This window comes from Notamacropus eugenii, chromosome 1 (genome assembly GCF_028372415.1).
Source record: "Notamacropus eugenii isolate mMacEug1 chromosome 1, mMacEug1.pri_v2, whole genome shotgun sequence".
NCBI lineage: Eukaryota > Metazoa > Chordata > Mammalia > Diprotodontia > Macropodidae > Notamacropus > Notamacropus eugenii.
Genome location: NC_092872.1, coordinates 437740563 through 437767107, shown reverse-complemented (window position 1 = coordinate 437767107; position 26545 = coordinate 437740563).

Genomic DNA, 26545 nt, shown 5'->3' with positions numbered 1-26545 from the left:
TTTACTTTGAATGAGTGAAAAAAATCTTATAAACTCTCTTTAGAATTATCTTTATAAGGACATGAGTTATTAGATCTAGAAGGCTTCTCACTCACTTTTTAAAAGTATCATAGATGCTATCATCTAATCTTTTGAAATAATTTTCCTTGAGATATCTTGTAAATAAAAGCCTGAATACCTTTGAAATTAGCATAAATTACTTCAGTATGTGTTTAGTCAGGTCCAAATGTTTCACATATAAGGGTAAGGGTTCCCCTAACTTAATCAGTGAGAACAGATCACATACTAGCTTCAAAATATCAAAAGATCTGTTCCATTTCACAGCTATTTGTTGCCCTCCTTTTCTTTCAATGACAAATGACTTCTTAGATTTACATGTATATCACTCCAATTTCTCTTCGATATTGTTAGGCTGTTTTGTGAGATCATGCTGTTCATTCATAATCTTCCAAACTCTGTCAACAAGAATTCTATTCCTACTATGTGCCAGTCACTTTGCTAATTGCTGCAGATACAAAGTAAGGCAGAAGTTCCTTCTTTCAAGTTGCTTATTGTCAAATGAGGGAAATAGCATACAAACAACTATGTATAAACAGGACATGTGAGCATAAATTCAAGATAATTAGAGGGACGGTAGTAACATTAAGTGAAAATTGGGAATGGCTTCTCATGGAAGGTAGAATTTTAGCTGGGATGTGAATGAAACTAGGAAACCAAGAGACCGAAATGAAGAAGTAGAGCATTCCAGGCAAGGGTGCAGAGCAGTGAAAATATGTGAAGTCAAGTGGTCGACTATCTTGTTCAAGAAACAGAAAAGAGATCAATGTTACCAGGTCACAAAGCATGCAGAGGGAAGCAATATGTAAGAAAACCAGCAAGAGAGGAATGAACTAGGTAACAATGGGTCAAACAGATGATTTTGTATTTGATTCTGAAAGTAAGAGGGAGCCACTGAAGTTCTTCAAATGGAGAGTGACATGATCAGACCTGTATTTTAGGAAGATCAATTTGACAGATGAGTGGAGGATAAACTGGGGATTTGAGTGGGGATACTTAAGAAGGTGGAATGGAATAGAGAGACTTCCTTTTTAATGATTTGTAAATGAATTTGTTCTTTAAGCTGATGTTGCTATACTAAACATCCATTTCCTCATTTGTAAAGTGGGGATAATAATATCATCTACTTCAATAAGTTGTTTGAAATACAATAATCCTGTTGCCAAGGCTTAGACCAAAGGGGCCCTAAATTCCTAAAGACTCTGGGTGTGAAATTTCTTCCCATCATGGGAAGAGAGCAAGTTAATACAAAATAAGAACTATTCCCAGGGGTTTTCTTTCCATACCAGTGGTTTGACAGATATCTTCAGGGGAAAAGACAAAGAGCATGAAGAGAAGAAAGAGGGAGATCAGCAACTCCCTCACATGCATACATGCACACATTCACACTCTTTCTTTCTCACACAGATCAGCAGCAACCAGTGGAAGCGACATCTGATGTTCTCTTCTTTAAATTCAAAACTTCCAAAGAGACTCCCAGAGGTGAAAGATAAAGGAACAAGTGGTAAGGTATAAGATTGTTATTGTTGCTATTGATTAAGTGTACTTGGCAAAATGGTGGAACTAGAGATCCTTACCCCTATCCTCTGTCTTATTTCAAAGGGGATGCAATTGGTACCCATTTCTAATCATAATCTTTTTTTCTGTTTAAGACTGAATCTGACTAATCCAATCTTATTCCCCACTAACAACAGTAACTGACCCTGTGCCTTGAATTTTCTCTTGTTCCTTTGTTAGCATGTGGGCTCAGTATTACCCTGTGAGTCATTCAGGAGAGGGAGACTGTTTTTCATACAGAGTTAGGATCCTCAAACATCACCCATATTTAAAGAATTTTCACTCACTAACTAGGGGCATCATTACCTGTCATTCATAAATTTCATAGCTACATTTCCCTAGGGCAGAATTACCATAATTTTAGAGTCTTTGAAAATCTGACTCATCAGACTAAGCCCAATAGTGACCCCTAAAGATGAATAAGTCTCACTAACCTCATTAGCTGAGATAATATATGTTAAACACTTTGCAAACCTTGAAGCATTATATAAATATCACCTGTTGTTTCACTGTCTAGTGTCTTCTGACTCTCTCCTTGAAGAAAACATTAATAATATTCAGGCGTGACACTTACAAATAGTCTATAAGACTTGATCTCTTTTCATTCTTAATAATAACAGCTAACGTTTACATAGTCCTTTAAAGCTTGCAAAGCTCTTTACAAATATCATCTCATTTTATCCCCATGACAATCCTGTGAGGTAGATACTATTTTTATCTTCATTTTACAGGTGAAAAAACTGAGGCATACAAAGGTTAACTAACTTGCCCAAGATCACATAACTGATGAAGCCATAATATGAACTGAGATCTACTTGACTTCAGATCCAATAATCTATCTACTAGACCATGTAACTGTCTTTCATTATTGATCCTGAACTATATATTTTAAATGAAGTTGTCACCATTCTTCATACAAATTGAAGTCAAGAACCATCAAATCTGTGCTGACTTAATTTGAAGTAACTGATTATATTTTAAAAATGAAATTTTTTTATCCTCCCTACATTATTCCTTGGTATACATTGGTCCCTTATATAGTCTCATGATGCCTTGGGACTCCTTTTCAGAACCATCTTTTTTTTTTTAAATGCATAAAATGAATTATATGCAACTAGTATCTGTGATAAAGGCCTCATTTCTAAAACATATACAAAACTAAGTCCAATGTACAAGAATACAAGTCATTCCCCAACTGATAAATGGACAAAGGATATGAACAGGCAGTTTTCAGAGGAAAAAATTAAAGCTACCTATCATCATATGAAAAAATGCTCTAAATGACTATTGATTAGAAAGATGCAAATCAAAATAACTCTGAGATACCACATCACACCTATCAGATTGGCTAACATGACAAAACAGGAAGATCATAAATGTTGGAGAAGATGTGGGAGAGTTGTAACACTAATTCATTGTTGATGGAGCTGTGAGATGATTCAACCATTCTGGAGAGCAATTTGGAACTATTCCCAAAGGGCTACAAAAATATGCATACCCTTTAATCCAGCAATATTGCTTCTAGGACTGTATCCTAAAAAGATCATAAAAATGGGAAAGGCTCCTACATGTACAAAAATATTAATAGCATCTCTCTTTGTAGTGGCCAAAAACTGGAAATCAAGGGAATGCCCATCGATTGAGGAATGGCTGAGCAAGTTGTGGTATATGAATATATTGAAATACTATTGCCCTATAAGAAATGGTGAACAAGAAAACTTCAGAAAGGCCTAGAAAGACTTATACGAATTGATGCTGAGTGAAAGGATCAGAACCAGGAGAACTTTGTACATAGCAACAACCACAGTGTGTGAGGAATTTTTCTGGTAGATTAGTACTTCACTGCAATGCAAGGACCTAAAAAATTCCCAATGGACTCTTGAGGCAAAATGTCTTCCACATCCAGAGAAAGAATTATGGAATTCAATCACAGAATGAAGCAGACCATTTTCTTCTATATTATTATGTTTTGTTTTGCTTTATGATTTCTCCCATTCATTTTAATTTTTCTATGCAACATGACTAAGATGAAAATGTATTTAATAGAAATGGATGTGTAGAACCTATATAAGATTGTATGCTATCTCAGGGAGGCAGTGGGGAGGGAGGGGAGAAGGAGTGGAAGGGAGGGGAAAAAAATCTAAGATATGTGGAAGTGATTATAGAACACTGAAAACAAATAAAATAATTTAATTTAAAAAATAAAATGAGTTATATAGTATTTGAAAAGAAAACAATTATAATAAAATGCAGTCTGTCTGTGTATCTATCTATCTATTTATTTATCTATCTATCTATCTGACAGTTTTTTTGGCCCAGCTTAAGATACTCTGGGTAACTGCATTTCCCTGAATTGGTAAGTGGTCTAAATGACCTCTAAATTCCCTTTCAACTCAATATGTATCATCCATGATCTATAACCATCATTTTGATCTCTTTACTTATGTTTAACATGATGCCTGCAAGACAATTTAAAGATGTAGTACCTCAAATCAGGCTTTTTGTTGCCTTTGTATTCATAATGAAACCAACTCCATCCATCAAATCTTTCTACCTCTTAGATGATCACCTATGAAATATCCTTCCCTTTTGTTGCAAATTCATTTTGCCCTATGTATTCATCTGGAGTGGCAATGTCAATATGAACATGACTAAAATTTACTGATGGTTTAAAAGATATGTGATCCTCAGTATCCTCTGCCTCTTTTTTCATTATTTTACAGCTGTCACTGTTGAAGCAGACATGAGTGACATTGCACTGAGAGATATTTTGTATTTTCTATTGGTTTCATGAATTGACTAGATTTCAGAAAAAGTTATTGTCAAATGGCCAGTCTTCTGACAATTAATCTCCATAGTGAAGTAGGATGTTTTATGGATAAAAAGAAAATCTGTATCTGGATTCATACTCTAAAATATTTCATGTTGCTTTAACATAAGAGAATTTATACTTTCAGGAACCTAGGGCTACCTCTTCTCAGTGGTGAAGCATGTAACAGCAAAGGCCCCAGCATACATGGAAGGGCCTGCTTTACAGGTTCTTAGATCTGCTTTTCTAAAAGGAAAGCAATTTTTGAGGGGTCAACAATCTACTTTAATCAAATAACATATCATTAACTTAGTTCAAGGGAAAAAATCAGTACCCTTAACTTCAAAGAAAACACAAACAGAGAAATAAATAGCAACAGATAGGGCTATTAACTTCTAACATAAGCAATATATAGTTACCAGAAAAAGAAGCACCAATATCTGGGTTTTCAAAGCCAGGGGGCTCCTTAGCAGCTACCCAGAGTCTCATCTGACCAAACAAACACTTCTAAAGAGTAAGCCCCAAAACAAAACCTCACCTCAGAACACATATGCACTTTTCAAAGTCAGAGGGCATTGCAATCCTTGAGAACCAGTGCCTCATTAGAAATTAACAAAAGGTATGGGCCTTCCTAATCTCCCTTAATTAAACTTGCCTCAATGGGTAGGCCCATTTATGAGTGAGGAAGATCTTTAACTCCCATGAACATAATTAACATTGCAAGACATCAGAAGAGGAATCTTGCAAGGCCATGGGGCAATATAATTCTCCTGCCTCCCACAAGATAAAGGGGTAATTGAACTATTTTCTTTCTATCCCTTTCCCTCATTTCTTATAGTTTGCATGTATCTTGAATCCATGATCCAGGCTTCCCTGATCACAGGGAATTATAAGCACTGTGGTGACATAGATAATACATATATGTATGCATAGACATATATGTATAACTATGTATATGTGTATACACACATTTTTTTTAATTGGCTACATATACTCCTGACTCCAATGTCAAGGCATTATCATGTACAAGCCTCCTCTGTATTCTGAGCACCCCTGTTATCTGTAGGGTATTGTGACATGAAAATTTCAAGAGGCATAATTTCTGGGTAATCACTTCATTTATTATGACTATTGAGTGATTAATAAAAGGATGGTCTTTGGTCATCTCTCTTAAACCAAAGACTGATCATGATAGCCTATTGACACTTATATGCCCTTGGAAAAGTGGATGTTTCCAACAAATGTCAATCAGTTAATGAGATAAGGAATATTATAATGAAAGGTAGACTTAATCTAATGAGGGGCTAGCGGCCATAACTTTAATTATGCCACTTTTGCTCCCAGACAATCCAGACAAGAAATCTATTCCCCACCCAAACCCCAGTGGAACACAGTAGGCTTCCTCCATTTAGCTGAAGTCTGAAAAAGGTTAGGGAGAAAGGTAATCCAATCTCATTACCAACAATTTCTTTCAGATGCTCACTGAATAACTTACAGGGAGATGATTTCTGCATGAGGAAATAGGAAAAAATCTGGTCCTAATTCAATAATTGGTTATTAATATGAGAGAAATAATCATTTCTCTCAATATTACATTCATTTACAGGAAGACTTTGCCTTAACAGTTCAAAAGACAGTAGAGTCACTTTCAACTGGAGAAATTATCAAAAGTTTCCTGTTGGAGGAGGCATTTAAGCTGAACCTTAAAGGATGAGTAGAATTTCAAAAGACTAAATAAATCTAGGAGGAAGAAGGCAAAGAAAGAGAAGGAGAATGTGTGATATGTATATAAAACAGACTTTGGGTAGCCAAGCTCTAATATTGACTCAAAATAAGTAAGTTATGGGAAAAAAAAAGAAAAAGGAAAAACAGAGGCCTGTAAAGCTTCTTTCCCTGCCAACAACAGCTTAGTTGTTGGTTTCTCCCTTCCCTTGAATCAGACTTTGTAGGCACAACATTGCAATAATCCTATTTATGCCTTCTCTGGGATTCTCAAGCACAACATAACAAAGGAAGGTCACTCCTAAAACTCCCTTGGGGACAATATGATAAACAGATAACAATACAAGGACTATTCCAATTATTTATCAAGGATATTATAGATAGGATTCATGACTCAGGATAGACTTGAATTGAATGGCATCTAAGGCCTTTTCTAGATCTTAATGTATGTTTTGAAACCACAGTCAGAGAAAGTGATTAAGTGGGCAAGAGTTCACCTGGGAAATGTTGTGTTTGTCCTTCATTCATGAAGAGGATTTGACATCAGGCAGATGATAACATTACTTGAAGTTGACTTTGATTTGAGTGAAGGAGTGCTGTGCAAGGTCACCAGTCTCATCTTCTCCTCCAGAGTCATCTGGGTCCAATGACCAGATATTCATCAGGACAACTGGAGATGGCCCAGGATACAATGGGAGACCCTGGCCTTTTTAGTCCCTGGTCTTTTCAGGTTCTCACTTTGAGTAAGATAATTCAGTGAATATGCTTCTTTAAATAGATGGCCTAAGTTGTATTTGGGCAATATATGTTTGGGAAATATCATGGCTAGGGAAAGAGTAGAGTTCAGCTCAGATGGGTTTCATTGGAATGCTCTCATGGACTTGAGGGTAAAGGGTAAAACTGAGAGATGTTGGCTGGTATTTTTGAGGTTGATTAATGTTAAAACTTTTGGTGGATGTATTTGTTCATGAAGAATAATTCAGAACAAGATAAACTTTTGGAGTATTAAAGGACTTAGGTACATCATATGGAAATCCTATGAGGATTCTTTCATATGGGAATCTCCTCCCCTACATGCCTTGAAGTCCTGTCATTCTATGATATTCAGACAACCTAAAATTACATTGCATTTCTTGCTAGATATGTCACACAGCTCATATTAAATTTGCAGTCCACTAAATCCCACAGATTTTTTTCCAAAGAACTCCCTGGGTAAGGCTCTCTTTTTGACAGTTCTGGAACTCAAAATTGATTGAGTAAATTCTAAGGGTTCAGTAAATGAATTATCCAACTCTAAGTTCATTCTTCATACAGTCAACTCTCGAATATCGGGAGGTGATTATTTAGTTTTCAATTATCCAGGCTCTTGAATTTTCTTCAACTTCTTGTATTCTGGCTTCTGACCACTTTCTTGGTTTCCCCACTAAATAGTTCACAGAATTAAATTTAAAAAGTAAATGAAATAGAAAGGAAGACATCTATCCCTACCCTGCCACACATTATTTTATAAAACAATAATCGTCATAACTATTTAGTACTGGCTAAAAAAAACAGGAAATATTTTCAGTGAAACATACAGCTCGAGATTCAAAAGCAAATAAACACATCACTCTACTTGATAAAACTGAAAATATAGAGTACTAGTGTAAGTTCCTCCTGTTTGAAAAGAACTATGAAAATCTCAAAAACAATGACTCCAAAACAGGTAGTTTGATGATGCAATAGATAAAGAGCTAGACTTGAACTCATGAAAACCTGAATTTAAATCTCTGGACAAATCATTTAACCTTTATTACCTCGGGTTCCTCAAATGTAAAATGAGGATAAAAATAGCAACTACATTTCAGTGTCTTTGTGAGGATCATGAGATAATATCTATTATACTTAAAATAATGTCCTACACATGGTAGATACTTAATAAATGCTTATTTTCTTCCTTCCTCCTTGGGGGAGACAAGAGCTACTAGATGAATCAAGAAAGACTTAATGTGAAAGAAGTCACCTGAACTGACCTTTGTTGGAAGTATTGAATTTTAAGAATTGGAGATAATAGAATTAATTCAATGTTTGCAAAGCAATTGAGAGAAGTGATGGGAAGATGTATATGAGAATACAAGAAGCCTGTGTGGTTTCTTAGAATGTACCAAGGTATGTAATATGCAATAAGTTTGGGAAAGAAGGTTGGAACTGGGTTGTAAAAAGACTTTAACTGCCACACAGGAGATACTATCTTTGATCTTAAAGGCAATAGGAAACCAATGGAGTTTGTTGAAAAGGAATACTGGATCATGCCTATGTTTTGGGTCTTACTTTGGCAACTATTTGGACGATGGCTTGGAGACAAGAGAGATGTCAGACTGTAAAACTAATTAAGAATGGAAGCAATAATAATTTATATTACTAATTTAAGATTAAAAACCATATATGTCACAGCTGCTTAATGTTCTCACTAGTTCAAGTATCATCATTCTCATTTTAAAGATGAGGAAACTGAGACTTAGAGAAGTTAAATAACTTTCTAGAAGTTTATAGCTAGAAAATATCACAGCCAAGTTGCTTCTAAGTCCAAGGCTAGTGATGTTTTCCTCTATGTGATGCTACTCTCTTACTCTGGCATTTATACTGTACATTAAGCTTTGCAAAGCATTTTAGATATATTTCATTTGATTTCTATAATAATACTATCGAATAGATACTTTAAGTACTGCCATCCCTATTTTCATAGATAATAAATCAATAATAAATAAACAGACATTGAATAATTACCACATTCCAGGCACTGTGCTAAGAAAACTGAACCTCAGACAGTTTAAGTGACTCACCCACAGGGGAAAAAGTGGTGAGTGTCATCACATGAGACAATACTGTAAAAGTTTTCAATCTCGGAAGGAACTGAGGTGGAGTGAACTTTGTCATTCTTCTTACATGGCAGCTCATGTTTCCAGGCTGTTGGTTCTAAACTATTTCAGAATACTGAACTGGAGAGAGTCTTCTCCTTTTCCTATGTTTACCCAAATGGCTATGTGGCCACAAGAAATATTAAATAAATTTTTAACAAGTTGCTGATTGAAGAATGTAAGATGAACTTCTGTCCCAAGGTAGTGTATACAGTCACTTTTATGAAAGCAGAAGAATGAAGGATAGGTTCTCTTGGCATCACTTTCTAATTTTTAGATTTTATATACAAATACCAAGGAAAGAATAATTTTCATTTTCTCACTCAAATCATGGTAACCTCAAGCTTTCTATGAAAGTCTGTCATCCTGTGACTTTCTCTTTCTTTATTCCAATATAAATGTATTTGGATCTTAAATGAACCAAACATGGCTATTATGAGGTCCCATTTTCCTCCTCTCATTTGGATTTCCAGGGTGATATTCATTAACAGATTAATTCTCAGTCATTCATACAATGATTATTAACTGTATTTCTTCTAAATATAGCCCTGTGTGTGCTCATCCTTCATTGTCAAAGAAGACCATGACATCAGAGAAATAATGGCATGACTTGCACTTGACTTTATATTTTGAGTGAGGGAGGGCAGGTCACCAGCCTCACTTTTCCTCCAGAACCATCTGAATCCAGTGACCAGATAGTCAACAGGATGACTGGAGATAACCCAGGATGAGGCAATTAGGGTTAAGTGACTTGCCCAAGGTCACACAGCCAGTGAGTATCAAGTGTCTGAGGTGAGATTTGAACTCAGGTCCTCCTGACTTCTGCCCTGTTGTTCTATCCACTGCACCACCTAACTGCCCCAATATAGCCCTGTGCTAGGGTGGGAAAGAAGGAGTTAAAAGGGATCAAAAGTTTAAAAAAAGCCTATCTTCAGCAGAAGATTATATTTTCATCACATGGCCCCCAGAATATCCCCCCCCACAAAACTTGAGGGAAAAGAAGGAACCAGATTCTTCTATAGAGAATAGGTACTGGAAAGTGGATAACTTTGCTTTTCCCTTTGTCATCCCAGAACTCAAGACAGTATTGACCTCTCAGGTTTGAGTATAAGAAAGGTCTGGCAGCCTGCAAGATTGCAAGGCTGCTGGTTAATTTATAAGATCATAGACAGCTAGAGAGTTTGTTTAATTGAAGGATATAATTACCAGGTGTTGAAGGTGAAAGGGCTCATTAATTTCATAGACATTCTGTTGACTGAACTGTACTTGTTTTAATTTTTCATTACATATTGAAGAGAAAGGTACCACTGGTTTAGGGGGAGTAGTCTAAGAATGAATGAATGAGTGGATGGATGAATGAATGAATGAATTCTGGTATGGGTCTTCATTCTTGAAACATTTCTTTCCAACAACTCAATAAATCTAATTCAACAAACTTTTAAGTATTAATATATCAAAGGTAATGCTGCATTTGGGGTCTCAGGTACAAGGATAGATAGGATGCAGGGCCCATTTTCATGATACTTATAATTAATGGAAGCTAAGCTCTATAAGAGAAGCTAGCAAACTTGAGAAGTGCTGTCAGATTTCTGAACTGCACTTCCCCCAACTCTTTAGGTCTTGAGAATGGTGATCACATAACTTTCCCAACAGAGGCCAACAGTGTAACTGCAATACCCTGGCAGGAAAAATCCAGCAAGTTTCATTTTTCCTCTTTATCAAGCTTCCATGGCCTCTAATATGGGGTGTGTAATCATGAAGTCAATGAAAATCAATAATCAATAATCAAGTCAAATACATAGTGAAACCATGTGCCTTGTATACAGTAGGGTTATTAATAAATAACTATAGTATCAATCAATAAAATGAATCGGAAGTTCTGGGAAATTTTTTAAGATTCTTAACTTGGTACTTGACCATAATGCCCCAAAAGATGGGCATTGTCTATGTTATGAATGTTTTCCTAAATGAGACAATTGGAGTTTTAATTTGGGAGATTCTTAGAAATCATCTATTCCAACTATCTTATTTACTATCATGAATTCAGTTATACCCAAATAGTAAGGTTTTAATTACCTAGGAAGTTTGGACAATAGTCAATTTAATTTTTGACTCTATGAGGGTTCATTTAAAAATACATATATTTTCAAACTTGGTCATTATTTTTAAAAAATATATCCCAGTTCATTGTCTTTCTAAGAGTCTAATGAGGATTTTTCATATTTCTTTAAAATTATAGAATTTAGATGATCAATTAAAATATAGAATACAGATGTATAAATATGGACAATTAATAAAATTAAAATGAGATATAGCATATATGTGAATGTGGTATGGATGTTAAACTCACTCCTAACAGATTATAAATTCCTGAAATCACAGATTATATATTGTGTTCTACTCATCTTTATATCCTCTTACAGAGTTTCTTGAGTAAAGAATATGAAGAATTGTAACTCTTGTTTTTTTAAACTGAGAAGAGTACATAACTCCAAGAGAAACTCAGTCCAGTAGCCAGGCCTCATTCCCAGGGAGAGAAACCAATTCAACAAATCAGTAATTCTGTACCTTTCACTATGAAAAATCTCCACATCAAGAGAAATTTAGGAGTTTGCCAACTGACTGGCCTTGTGGCTTTTTGAGCAGTGATCTCTCACTTGTGCCACTGAAGTCTGGCAGCTCTTACTGGGGCTGATGGAGAAAAATGGAGAGGGAAAAAAAAAATCCTTCCCCACAGTCAGGCTAGGTTCTTCCTCTCAATTCCCCTCCCCACATTCCCTTTCAAAATTGATCCTGGCCCGTCATCCCTTGGTGTGCCGCCTCCCAGCCAAATCGGTATTCTCCCAGTGTTGCCAGTCTGCACTTAGATTTATGATTTATTTAGAATTGGATTACATTGAGGCTCAAGGCCAAGACTCTATAATCCGTCACCGTCTCTGCTACAGCCATACACAAACATTTGTTTTAGCTGTATCAGCATCCTTGGCTCCAGTTAGAAGGATACCCATTGTTAATCGCTATAGCAACTCTACCTAGTTGTCATGTTTTGTGTGTTTCTTTCCCACTCTCATCCCTTACTACCAGGATTCTATCTACCTTCTGACCCACTCACATCCGTAACCCTACCCACTGCCCCAATCCCCTTTCCAAGAAAGTCATTGGTTCTTTCTAGTGCTAAATATTTGTAATTTAACAGAACAGTGGTCAGGTTGAATTATGTTGTCAAAATGCACCACAGTTGAAGTTGTTTTGTTATTTGTTTTTTTACTGAATAGCAGCGAATGTTCTAAGTTATAGTCTCACTATCTTAGGGGAATTAATTAAGAATAAGTATATAACTGTTGCTGCTATTTTTGGTGACTTCTCAGGTGGCTGTAGACTTGCTCAGCACTATCAGGTGCTTCTGCTGGAACCAGACTTGAAATCTCTCATTCTTTATTAGCTAATTTCAATTCTAAAACACTTACATTGGCCAATTTACAATGACACAGTTTAATTTAAAGGGTGGTTTATGAAGTCAGAAGATGTTAGAGTCATAAGGATCCTTAAAACATAGAATGTTAGAGTTGAGGAATTTTTCATTCAAATATTTCATGTTATAGATGAAATTACCTAGACTCATTGAGGGAAGAAAACTTGTTTACAAGCACAGAACTTGGTTAAGATATTCAGCAATGGTTTCTAGTTCTTGATGCACTTTCTAGTTGGATGTATTTTTAAATACCACTAAAAATGCAAATATGGTAAGGGAAAAAGTAAAGAAAGAAAAGAGAGACATAGGATAAGAAGTATATAGTAGAAAAAAGCATAAATAGGATGTTAGGAAGAGAAAGTATATTGGCGTCACCTCACCAGGCCTGTAGTTACCTACTCAGAAATGGAATGGAAACAATCACCTGAATAATTGAAGTTTCTCTCCTCTTGAATACCTTTTCTGTTAATACTTCAAATCTTATTTGATTTTTAGTAGCTGATGAAGAGATCAACCAGGTTAGAGACTCTGAGTAATCTGTCTAGTTTTTTAGATTCCCAAAGTAATTGAGATATATACATATATATGTATGTATATATATATATACACATATACATACATACATACATACATGCATATATATACATATATATATATTCTGAACAAAATAAGTTGGAGTGAAAACAAATCTTAAGAATAATGCAGAAAGAGTTAGGTCCATTGGGACAAAAATACATATTCATAAGCTATCTGAAGAGCCAAAATATTTGATGATGGTACTATATATAATAGAATTCATATCAACATCAAAAACTGAGGAAGTTTACATGTTCTTTATTTATAGTCTTTCAAACTCTTCCCAGCTGAACATGAGTATTAAATCCAAAAGGTTGTTGTAGTTAGTAAGGAATAATTCATTGTAGGACTCCAAATTTCAGGAATCATTTAATTTGTTAGAAACACAGACAAGGTACAATTTTGAATAAACTAGAATTTAGTGGAAATCACCTTAGAAAAAATAGAACATGAAAAATAAAATATTAGGATTTCAAAAGAATTTTAAACTATGAAATGTTACAATAGAGAATGTTGGAGCTAATAATGAACCCTAGAAATGGAATGATAGAACATAACGTTAGTTATTTTAATGCATCTAAATTATTTTTAAGGCCTACTTGAATGTGGTGCTATATTAAGTGCCACACGAATGCAATTTCTGTCCTTGAGGTAGTGACAATATAAGGAATTTAGAAAATCAGTTACAGATTACCTAGGAAAAGTAGCTGAGGCAGACTTCTGAGTCAGACCATAAGAAATCATCATGGAATCTCTTCCCTCCTTGTGCAGTTGACACTATCATTTCAAAGATGTTAATCTTATGCAAAAGATATTATTTGGTGAAAAAAAAAATTATACCATATCTCTGATAAAGAAGTCAGAAGGATTGTCAGAAATATAAAAGGCAAAGAGACATTCCCCAAAATCTGTTGAAAGATTACAAACGGTTTCAAAAGAAGAAATTCAAAGTATCAACAGCCATATGTAATAAATGCTCAAAATCTCTAATAAGAAGAATGAAATGAAAATAGCGCTGATATTTCTATCATAGTGGTAAAGATGATAAAAAATATAATCAGCCAATTTTGGAGAAAGGATGGAAAGATAGGAACACTAATATACTGTTACAAGAACTTTTAATTTGATCCACATATTCTGTAAAACAATCTTTGAACTCAGTAACAGTACTACAAAAGAATATGCTTCAAATATATCTGAGAGAAAAAGGAAACTATGACTCTTTTTTCAAGAATGAACAAACTCATAAATAAAATAGGTATAGACTGAAGAATCACTGAACATGTTATGCTATAAGAATGTAATGAAGTAATATTATTAATTAGAAATACAAGAACAAATGAAATATCTCAGTAAAGAGATGAGGGACAATGGATGCAGAATATTACATATACTGCTAGATTAATTCACTTTGTTGGTCTATCTTGCTTAAGTATTTTTGGTTTTTCTTTTGTTATAAAGGAGGATTCAGTGGTAGGATACATGTATATAAAAATGAGATTGATATGAGAAACAACATCTTTGAAGGAATTATATAGAAACTACAAGGTATTCTGCTGGCCAAAAGTGCCTATTTCAGGGGTTTTATTGTTGCTGACAGAAATATATAGCACATCAGAATGGATTTCTAGGGAAGAAGACTTTTAGTCTTGTCCTCTTAGCTCTTCTCTTGCTCACTTTCATATTTATGCCAATGGGGAGGACCTTGGCAGAGAGGTGAACTTCATGGGCACCACACAATATGTACTTTTTCCCATGTTTCTTTGGTAGAGCCTGTGTAATTAGATATATCATTACAAATTCCTAAGCAGGTGTTAAACTGAAGTTATAAGTAAGTATATGCCACTAAGTCAGATACTTGTCTGGTACTATAGACTTCAAATCAGCACCAAACACCAAAGCTTGTCCTGGGCACCCCACTGTCTTTTGGGTGTATATCATTAGCCAGATACGCATGTACACAGCCTTGATGATGGACGAAAAATGTTGCCATTGTACCTTTGTTATAGAGAGATTTCCTACTCAATACACCTCAGCAGATAGCACTTTAGTTTCACACAGGTGATCCTAAAGAGTTGAAGCTCTGAATAAGATAGTGGAAAGAAACTTGCCAACAATGTCAACCCTGGAAAGGTTCAACAGAGATTACAAACCCAGAGGACAGTAACAGAGACCATTTCAACAACCACACCAGAGAACAGTGTCAGCTTTGCCCCACAGGAAAAATGAGTTACCTTGTACACATATGTACCTCTGATATGTGATCTTTTTCATAAAATTTTGCTAGTCACACATGTTTTCTTCATTTGTGTCTTTTCTTCACTGTAGTGACCTATGGGAGAGTTTTCCTTTGGTGCATGGAGGCATTTTTCTTATTTTAATAGAAAGAATATTAGGCTTCAAAACAGAAAGACATTGGTTTGAATTCTACCTTACACATACACAATCTATGTAAAAATGACAGTGAAAGCCGTAATTTTTTGTTTCAACTTTCTTATATATAAACTCATAATAATAATAAATTACATCTCCCTTTTTTTGTCTGATTTTAGGATCAAATGAGATAATATGCATAAAGTAATTTTCAAAAGTTGAAGTGTTAAATATCATAGCCATCATCAACTTTCTCACATGCGACAATATTATTTAATTAAATATATTTCACTAAGAACTAATATATCTTCTGTTTGGTTCATAAAAAATACACATACTTGTAGGGGCTTACAAACTAGGTTTTGATCAAATACTGACCTCCCTAATTTCTCCAACTTACAGGAACTTTTCTGGTAGCCCATGTATGAGAGAATGACCTAGCTAATGCAGCATTAATAGATGTGTATATCTAAAACATTTCTAGGATTTTTATATATGTATTGGAAGGTTGCTTCAGAAGCATGACATATCTTAAGAAGTAATATAGGCATGGGAATATGAGTGGGTTAAGAAGAAAAAAGAGAAATCTCTGGGTGACAGGTCCAGATATAGTAAGCTTTTGTTGTGTTGTTGGATTGTTTTGTTTTTTTTAATAATGGGAAAGTCTGAGATGTGCAAGAGAGTATTCTCTGCAGAGGATATCTTGAAGACAACAGTGGCCTCCCTTTTATATTATTGATAGAGACAGTATTCTGGGGAAAAAGGATCACAAAACTGATAGATGCAGGTAGACGGTAGTTCTTCCAATGTGTGACCCTATATAGGCTCGTGGCCTGAAGTTTAAGAAGCACTGAATGGGTCTCAAGTAGAAAAGGATTAAGAAGCCCTGTAGACCATATACACTTTTGGCCACTGTGAACTCATTTCCATTTTGTGATGATTGGTTTGAACCCAAAAAAGAGTTATTTAAATAGGACATGATCCTTTAGAATAAAAGTTCCTTGAAGGGGAGTTGCTTGTGTTTTTGTCTTCTGGACTTTTCCTTCATATCCTCAAGACCTAGCACATTGCCTGTCACATAGAAATACTTAACAAACACTTATCTTTAGTTGTTTACTTGACTGCTTTCATTTTGTCAGATGCGCAGGCATGACTTCTAAGTACCAGGGACTTGATAGGAAGTAATGACTCTCTGTAGAGTTTTCTTTCTCAAAGATGCTTTTTTTTTCATAACCACCCTGTGAAGCAAATAGTGCAAAGGCTGTTACACCCATTTTTCAAAGGATGAAACTGACACTTGGAAAAGATAAATGATGACATATGACTACATATCTTGTCTTCACTAGAGCCTGAACTCAAACACAGATCTGATTCCAAATCCAATACTCTTAACATTCTATAATTCACGCTCAACTGCTTCTCTCTTGTGGTAGTAGTGGTGGGGAGCTGGGAAGGACACCAAGGACATTCTTCACTGATGTGAGGGCCTCAGGATAAGAAGTGAGGTGAGTTAGCATTCCCACCTTTGGTCAATTTAAAGCTGAGCTCCCAGGCTCCCTGTTGAGGGCTGACAGTGGCTTTGAACTCTGATGAGCCTTAGAGATGTCAACCCCCAACCTCTCCCAGTGGGACACCTACGTTTTGTCAGCCCCACTCCATGTGCAGAGATGCTAGGAGGTGGCTATTTGGCTGTGCTCTGAATAGAAACACTCTGGGACCAGAGGGGAATTGTAATGATTGCCAGCAAGTTATTTTGAAGGGTAAAGCCACCCCAGATTCTGCCGAGTTGAGTGCTGGGAATATCCTAAAACCTGGGACTTTTCCCTCAAACTTGGCAAAATTAGTAATGGAATCTCAACAAAGAAATACTCTGCATTCCTCAAAAGAAAGACAGAGGTTTTTCTCTCCTTTTCTTCTCCAGCTCTCCACCCCCAGGATTTTTACCTTATCCCAGCCATTACTGAAACCTTTGGATCTAAAGTGGTACTAGAGAAAGATGACAGGAAATTTTTGATAGTGATATGACTACTCCTAGTCCAAACTACACCCTCTTCACCTGATTTCACCCTCTTCATTTGATTTCTCCTCTCCCTCATCCAGGAGCATTGGTCTTGGAATGTCATCTCCTTTCCTCACCTCACTCACATATTTGCTACTCACAGGGCATGATTTATTCATTATACCCCAGTCTTCCAGTCAGAACTCACACCATATCCCCTAGATTGCTTCTCTCCTCTATTCTGGAGGAAAATAATCTGAAGGACTAATTCACATTGAAATTTTAGTGAATAAAAATATGCCCCTCTTAGCAGAATTTATTCCTCCCCTGCCACATTCTAAGAATAACTGAATACCCAGCCCAAAGGAGGTAAGTAGCATAGTGTAATGGAGAGAGTATAGGACATTGACTGTAGGTTCTAGTCTTTATTATGCCAATAATTTGCTGTGTGAACTTGAATAAGAGTGGCATGGTAAATACAACCCTTTATTTTGAGTGGGAAAACATGGTTTAGTTCTGCTACTTGCAACTTGTGTCACCATTGAAGTATGGTAGAAAAATCACTGACTAAGATGTCTCAGGACCTCAGTGCAAAACTTGCCTCTGAAATATACAATCTGTATTACCTTGGGCAAGCCATTTAATCTTTGACTGCCTCAGTTTGCTCATTTGTAAAATGAGGAAGTTGGAATAGGTGGCTACTGATGGTCCTCCCAGTTTAATATTTATGATCCTGTTATCTCTAAATCTAGCAGTTTCCCTATTTCTAAAAATAAAAAGGGATGGGCTAGACTACTTTTACAATTCTTTCAAGGAGTCAGAGAATGTTGCAACTGTAATGGCCTTCAAAACATAAAGTATACAAGCATTCAACCCAGAATGTTAAAGTTAAGAGGGACTTTAGAGTATTGAATGAAGATCGCTGGATCTTAGAAGGGCTCTAAGAACACAGAGCATGCTATACCAGAGCTGGAAAGAAGGAACTTTACAGATAGTCTATCTATCTGTTCTTTTTATCTTCTGTTCTTTTTTAATATTTTTATGTGAAGAAATGATGATTAACTCTTAAATTCCATGAATGGATTACTAGTAGTGAAACTTCAGACAAGAGTGAAGATATATTTTGGAGAAGATATCCTCTTTGCCTTCCTCAAATCACGTTGCCTGGCTGCTCGTGAGCTCTGCCTATGAGAAGGTATGGCCTTGTCCCACACAGTCTCTTTCTTATTTCCAAAGGTAGTTGATCTTTTCCTTGCTGCCACCAAATTTGTTCAGTCATGTCTGACTCTTCTTGACCCAATGGACCATAGCATATCAATGCTGTCAGAGAGAAATTAATATTATACTGTCATATTAATATGATTTATTAATTTGTGATCCATTGTTTTCCTCCCATTTTTTTGTTAAAACTCCACTCCTGAAAAGTCTCGTCTCTGAAGGGCATGACTGAGTGATATGACTACTCCTAGTCCCCAAGGCTTTGCTCATTAACTAGGTTGGGCTGGACCACACCCAGATTCATGTTTAGGATATTAACAGAATCCAGTCTGGGTGAGTTCTCTCTCTGGGGGAAAAATCTCCTGTCCTTGTTCCCCTTCATTAGAGGTTAGGGTGACCCAGCCCATGAAGGAGAAAGCAAACTAGAGAGAACTTGGTCAGAGTGCTGGATTATTAGAGAGAACTCAAAACTCATGACCAGGTCATGTTCTCAGTTGACCTCTCTCTTTCCCCACTTCATGATATAGTAATTGGAAGGGCCTGGAAATCTTTAGCTCACCTCCTCATTAAATATCCACCAATCAGGGTTGAGTTTCACTTGTCAAGAGAGTTCTATCTCAGAAGGTACACATTTCATTTAAGGTGTTTCAGTCTCCCTTGGCAACTTTGGTTACTGAGAGAAAGTACTAGCCATCAGTTTATTGTTATCAGCTAGCATAGTCAATTAATTGATTATTAATAGCTAGACACTTTGTCTCTTAGGATTTCATTCATAACACATCCACAGGGTTTTCTTGGCAAAGATACTGAAGTGGTTTGCCATTTCCTTTTTCAAAGGATTAAGTAAGGTAAACAGGTTAAGTGACTTGTCCAGGGTCACACAGCTAGTATCTGAGTCCAGAGTTGAACTCAGGTCTTCCTGACTCCAGACCTAGGACTCTACCCACTGAGCTATCTAGCTGCCTCAACAAATACCACCTTTATGCCACTCCTCTAGTCATAAACCTTACTTGGTTCCCCACTAACTGCACAGTTCATGCCAAACTCCAATTTTATTTACTTCTGCTCCCTAAACTGTACCTTATTCCTCCAGCTAAATGTTGCTCCTCACTACTCTCTGCACATATCAATGGAAGATTTCCTTTCTAACTTCATTTATACTGCAAGCAACCTCCTACTAGAATTGTTCTGTATTCAGCCAATTGCATTTTAAAATCTTCCCCTTCTTTCAAGACTGAGATCAAGTTTTACCCCTTCCAGGAAGGTCTCCTGGATCATTGTAGTCCACAATTATCTCATTCTGAATTGTAGACCTCATTACCAGTATTGTACCAGTTGCCCATCATAATAATTGCTTTTACCACTGTAGGTAAGGTGAATTTTAGTGTAAGTAAGGTGAATTTTAGCATGTGTAAAGTGAATTTTTGTTATTATTACTGAGTTCAATTTCTCAGGATTCATAGCCATAACAATCTCCTGTTCCCAGGTACTAGAGATGAGTTCCCATGGTAATGGTTCAAAACATCTCCACCATGTTTGCACAGTTATATAATGGTAAATAATATGAACATCCACTGTGGCTGTGCAGTGAGATACAGGGATGGGGTAATGTAAACTTGTGAGGCTATTGCAGGCAATATGTCTTCTTTGTCTGTAGTCCTATAAAACAGTGAATGGGGAACCTTTAGAGCTGAGTACATAAATGCTGTGTGTACCTCAACTGGCCCCCATTGACGCTTCAGGGAATTTAGGGGATCCACAAATTGTGCCTGTCTCCATTGAACCCACAGAGTTGTAGGGATAGTTGTAACACACACTCCCGCCATGGTCCCTGCAAGAAGGGTCATTAGGCAATGCTGTAGGAGTTTGTGTTCCTGTTATTCAGCAATCCTCTACTGAGAAAACTAGACTAGAATAAAATGAGATTATTAACCCATTCTTAGTGTCTTCTTGTCTGACCAGATCAAGAGTTAACCATGCTAACAGCCCTCAAGTGTGGTGTGTTTTTCTGACTTACAATCACTATTTGTTTTTACATGTGGAAAATCCTTGTCTCCACAATATGATTGTAAGTCCCTCAAAGGCCGAAACTGGGTTATTTACTTGTCATACGTGTCCCCAGTACTTAGGAAGTCGCCTACACACATCAGGCACAAAGTTGTTATTGATTGGTGAGTATAACAAAGACACAAGGGGAGGGGGAGGGACATAGCTACTTTGTGCCATGAACTTTGCTACATGCTTTACAAATAATATTTCATTGGATCTTTGTAACAACCTGAAAGTAGATTCTATTATGATCCTTATTTTGTAGTTGAGGAAATTGAGGCAAACAGAGCTTAAGTGACTTTTTTTTTTTCTGGGCCACACAGCCAGTAGGGGTCTGAGGCTAGATTTGAGTTGAGGTCTTTCTGACTCCATATTCAGAGCTCTCTCCACTGTACCTCCGGTAGAATAAGGGGCCATTGCTTCCAGTCTTAAAGGCCTACCAGGTCTTGCATTTGGAAGACTTACTCTTAATTACAGTGACTCTTATTTGTATAGGACTTTTAAGATTTACACTTTTTTCTCCACAACTCTTAAAGATTCCCATTTTACAGAAGAAAAAAGCAAATCTCAAAGAGATTAGATGACTATCCTGGAGTAATTTAAACAGTAACTTTTCTGAGCTCAGAGTTAAGCAAAAACAAAGTACTCTGAACCCCAAGCCCTTCCCTGCCACACACACACACACACACACACACACACACACACACACACCACTCTCATTCTTTCCACTGCACCACAGTGCCTACTCTATATATCTCTGCCACAAAACTAAATTTCAAAGCCATACTATACGAGGCATTCCTATCCAGCCTCCTTTCGTCCTCACAGACTCAAACAGAGGAGGAGCTCAGCCAGCTAGCTGACAACAGGAAAGAGGAGGGCGGAGAAAAAGGCTTTTCTTAAATGACTTCCAATATCTCCCTAGTGCTTTGATTTGCTTTCTGAGAATGCTTTAGCTCGACAAACAATTGCAAACTACCCAGGCACAAGGTAAAATGAAAAGCCCACAGGCATTAATTATATATATAGATATTAAAAAAAGAAGCTACTGCTTAATTATTGTTTGCAAATCTCGGTATTTAAATTGACTTATTTGCAAATGTCTGTTTAGAAATTGACTTTGTAATTATAAAGTCAGTGCAGGCATATCTTAGGCCCTGGAGGGGTCTCTAACTAGGAATGATAATGTACCAGCTAGAGTGAGCCATCCTGAGCTGCATTTTAATAACTGAGAGGTGTTTGGGAGGTAGGCAGAAAAGAGATGTCTGAAAATCCTCCAGCTGGGGATTGAAGTGGTCCAGACCCAGCTGCTGAGTAGGGAGAAGGTTGACTGCCAATACCAAGGGGCCTTGGGAGAAAAGGTGGGATGATGGGTGGATGCCATTGAGCTCCTTGTTCCTGGCAGGGTTAGTACTGGGTGAGATCTGCATGTGAATGAGTTTTCTCCTGGCAACAGGCTCTCAGGCGGCTGTAGCTGGAAGCCTGCCATGAATTGGGCTTTCTAACCCTCCTAGTTCCTGCCATTTAGGTGTCTCATGGAAATCACCCTCCCATTCCTAGAAATAACACCACTGCTATACCCTGCTAACACTCACCTTCTTCGATGTATCATTGGGGTGTACAGATGACCCTAGATTCTTAAAGGTCACGCCACCAGACAAAAGCTCAGATAGTTTCTGCTAGGATGGAAAAATTTCCACAGGGGATAGGTGATGACTACTGATTTGAGGGGAACCAGCCTTGTTAAGTGTGGGGAGGATCATCTCCAAAGGGAATAATTTTCTTTAGCCACAGAAATTCATGGAACTATGTACTGAGGTATGGACAGGGGATGATCTGAGTTGATGAAAGAAAGCAAAATAGCACTGATAAAATCACAGATCCTTGAAATTGCTTTAGGAACAGTAACCAAATTAATATTGTCATTGCTTCTTGAAAGGGCATGCCAAATGGCTGCCCTATGGCTCCCCTCCCAATCTCTTGATTCCTCAGACAAAACTTCCCTCTCCGGTCATTTATTATTTATTATCATCCCCTGTTAGAAGAGAAGTTCCTTGAATACTGTCTCACTTTTGTATTTGTATCCCTAGTACCTATCATAGTTTGTGGCATATAGTAGGTGCTGAGTAAATGTTTCATTCATTCATTCATTCATTCATTCATTCATTCATTCATTGTAGTTTATATATTTTTCATATAAAGTGTACGAACCTGTGTATGTGTATAGTGGCTTACAATTTTCAAAGCACATTTTCTCACACTATGGGACAAATTCATCTTTTTTTTTTGACTGATTTTATTGGGGCAGGGAGCTCTCTCTGTAAGTTATTCTCTTTTTTAATTTTTTTTTTTTCAGTTTTAGTTTACAACATTCAGTTCCACAAGCTTTTGAGTTTTAAATTTTCTTCCCCTCCTTCCCCTCCCCCCTGCAATTTGATATAGGCTCTACATATACATTCATATTAAATATTTTCACATTAGTCATATTGGAAAGAAGAATTATATGTAAGTTACTTTCTTAAAGAGTTGTGTGAGGCATTCAGAGTTTAAATGACTCACCACTGTGACCCATCAGTGTGTCAGAGGAAAGACTTGAACCCAGGTCCTACCTGTTCAAAAAGACTCTATCCATCACTGTATCATGCCTCCATTGGCAGTTATCTCCATTTTGCAGGTAAGGCAAGAAGCCCAAAAGAGGCTAAGTAATATTCCCCAGATCACACAGTTGTCCTGTGAGCAGCCTAAGTGCCGTGATGTTTCCATTATACCAGGCTGTTCCTTGACCTTACCCTGAGCATCAACCTGCCTGACTTTTTAATTCAAAAGCTTCCTAAATGGATCAATTTACTTTCCTATATGAGCAAGTTAAAAACAGGTCAGCCAGTATTTATTCAGTACCTACTGTGTTCCAGGAACTGTGATGAGTGCTGAGAATATCCAAAAAGGATATTATTTCTCTGTATGCATGTATGTGTGCATATGTGTGTATATACATACATACACACATATACATGTATACATATACACAATATATACATACGCATATACAAATATACACATACACATGTGTATATGTATATATGTGTGTATGTGAATGTACCTGGAAGGTGGTCATATACCTGAGAGCCAGCGTGGCTTCAGAAAAGGACAAGGAACAGTTGATATGGTGTTGCTGCCCGACAACTCCAGGAGAAATGCCAGGTGCAGAACAAAGGTCTGTATGCAACATTTGTAGATCTGACCAAGGCCTTTGACACTGTTAGTCATAAGGGCTTATGGAAAAGTATGTCAAAATTTGGTTTCCCAGAGAAGCTCATCAGTATTGTACATCAATTTCATGATGGCATGTTTGCCTGGGTTCTAGATATTGGACAATGCTCTCATGCCTTCCCAGTCACCAGTGACAGTGAAATAGGGCTATGTGCTTGCTCCGATGCTTTTTAGCATGATGTTTTCAACCATCTTGACAAATGCTTTCGATGAGGATGAACAAGGCATCAAGGTCAACTACCATATTGGTTGTAAGTTCTTCAATTTGGAAAGGTTACAAGTCAAAACCAAAGTGGAAGGAGTGTTGGTGCATGACTTTCTGTTTGCAGATGATCGTGCACTCAATGTAGCCTCTGAAGCTGAGATGCAACAAAGTATAGATCAGTTCACTGCTATCTGTGCTAATTTTGGCCTGATAATTAACACTCAGAAAATACATGTGCTCCATCAGCCACCACCACACCATCCTTACATGGAACCATTGCTTACAACAAATGGAGAAGTTTTCAATGCTGTAGATAAGTTCACTTATCTTGGCAGTGTACTTTCCAGGAATGTACACATTGACGATGAGGTTGATGCATGCATTGCCAGAGCTAGCTCAGTGTTTGTGAGTCTCCAAAGAAAAGTTTAGGAGAAAAGAGGTATTAGACTGACTACCAAACTGAAGATCTACAGAGCTGTTCTGCTGACCTCATTGTTGTGTGTCTTGGAAGCATAGACAGTCTACCATTGCCGCGACAGGAAATTGAATCGCTTCCATTTGAACTGTTTTAAGAAGATTTTGAGGATCACCTGGCAGGATAAGGTACCAGACACTGAAGTCCTTGCTCAAGCTGAACTGCCAACTTTTCAAACTATGCTGCAACTCCACACTGTTCTAATGAATAATGTATGCTTGCCAAAAAGACTATTTTATGGAGAACTCACAAGGGGCAAGTGATCACATGGTGGTCAGAAGAAGAGATATAAAGACACTCTCAAGTTCTCTCTCAAGAACTTTGAATTTGACTGTGCCACAGGACTGTTCAACATGGCATGCCCATATTAGAAAGGGTGCTGTGCTCTATGAGCAAAGTAGAATTGAGACAGCACAAAGCAAATGTAGGATGTGCAGATTTGGAGTATCCACTGCAGTTATTCACATGCACTATCTGTGCCCAACCTGTGATAGAGCATTCTGAGCTCGTATTAGTCTGATCAGCCACAGTCAGAAACACTGAAACTTCACTTTATCATGGTGATGTCATTTTGATCCTCTTTGAAAAAGGACAACAACCAAGCAATCAACCATATATGTTTATATATGCATATGTAACCATCTGTATGAATATGTATGTGTATATGTATATGTGTGCATATGCATGTCTGTCAGTGTGTATATACATGTACGTGTATGTGTGCACATACATATATATGTACACGCTTGTATATATACATGTATGTATATGTGTGCGATAATTTCAGCAGGTATATATATACACATATATATGCATTCATATATACATGTAAACACATGCATACACACACACGTGTGTGTGTATATATATATACATATACACACTTACACATGTATATATATATGAAATAAGCTCAGTGGGAGGGCACTACATTCAAGAGGGATGAGAAAAAGACTCCTTGCAGAAGACTTTAACTCAGACTTGAAAGAATTCAGACAAGCCAGGAGGCAAGCATGAGGAGGGAGAAAGTTCCAGGGAAGGGGAATAGCCAGTGAAAATGCCCAGGGCACTCTGCTTCCAAGGCAGACAGTCCAGTACAGAAAGTCTGCTGAATGTCTTTCATGAATTACTTCTCTGGGCTTCCATTTTCCCATGTGTAACTTGGGTGACTTTTAGCTTCCTCTTTAATTCTAATATTATATGGCTATACGTTGACCTCCTTCATGAAGACTATGAATTTACTACTTTCACTTCTCTTACTTAAGCATCTCTTGTACTTGAGGATATACCACACTGTTTAGCAGTTGGTTATACACTGTTTTGTGTCATTCTCCAGTTGTTTTTTGACATTAATTTTATCTCCCTAACTGGATTGTGAATTCCTCAGGGAACAAGTTCACATTTTTATTTTTTCATTGCTATATATCCCCATGAACTTAGAACTTCAACAGAGCACTCACAAGGTACCTAACGGATACCTGTTGATTCAGCAAGGGGTGGGGAATTTAGACTACAGGAATCTCTTGAAATTAACAATCAAATTGCCTGCATTGCTTGCCAACTTTCTACCAAATATACTCTACTGAGAGTTCTAATAAAACCAATTTGTCCCCCTTATCCATGATGCACTGTATAGATGTGTGCTTCTAATTTATTGTTGTCTGTTGTTGTTGTTCAGTCATTTCAGTCGTCTGACTTCTTTTAATCTCATTTACAGTTTCTTGGCAAACATACCAGACTGGTCTGCCATTTTTTTCTCCAGCTCATTTTACAGATGAGGAAACTGAGGCAAACAGACTTAAGTGAATTCCTCAAGGTCACACAACTAGTAAGCATCTGTAGCCAGATTTGAACTCTTGAAGATGA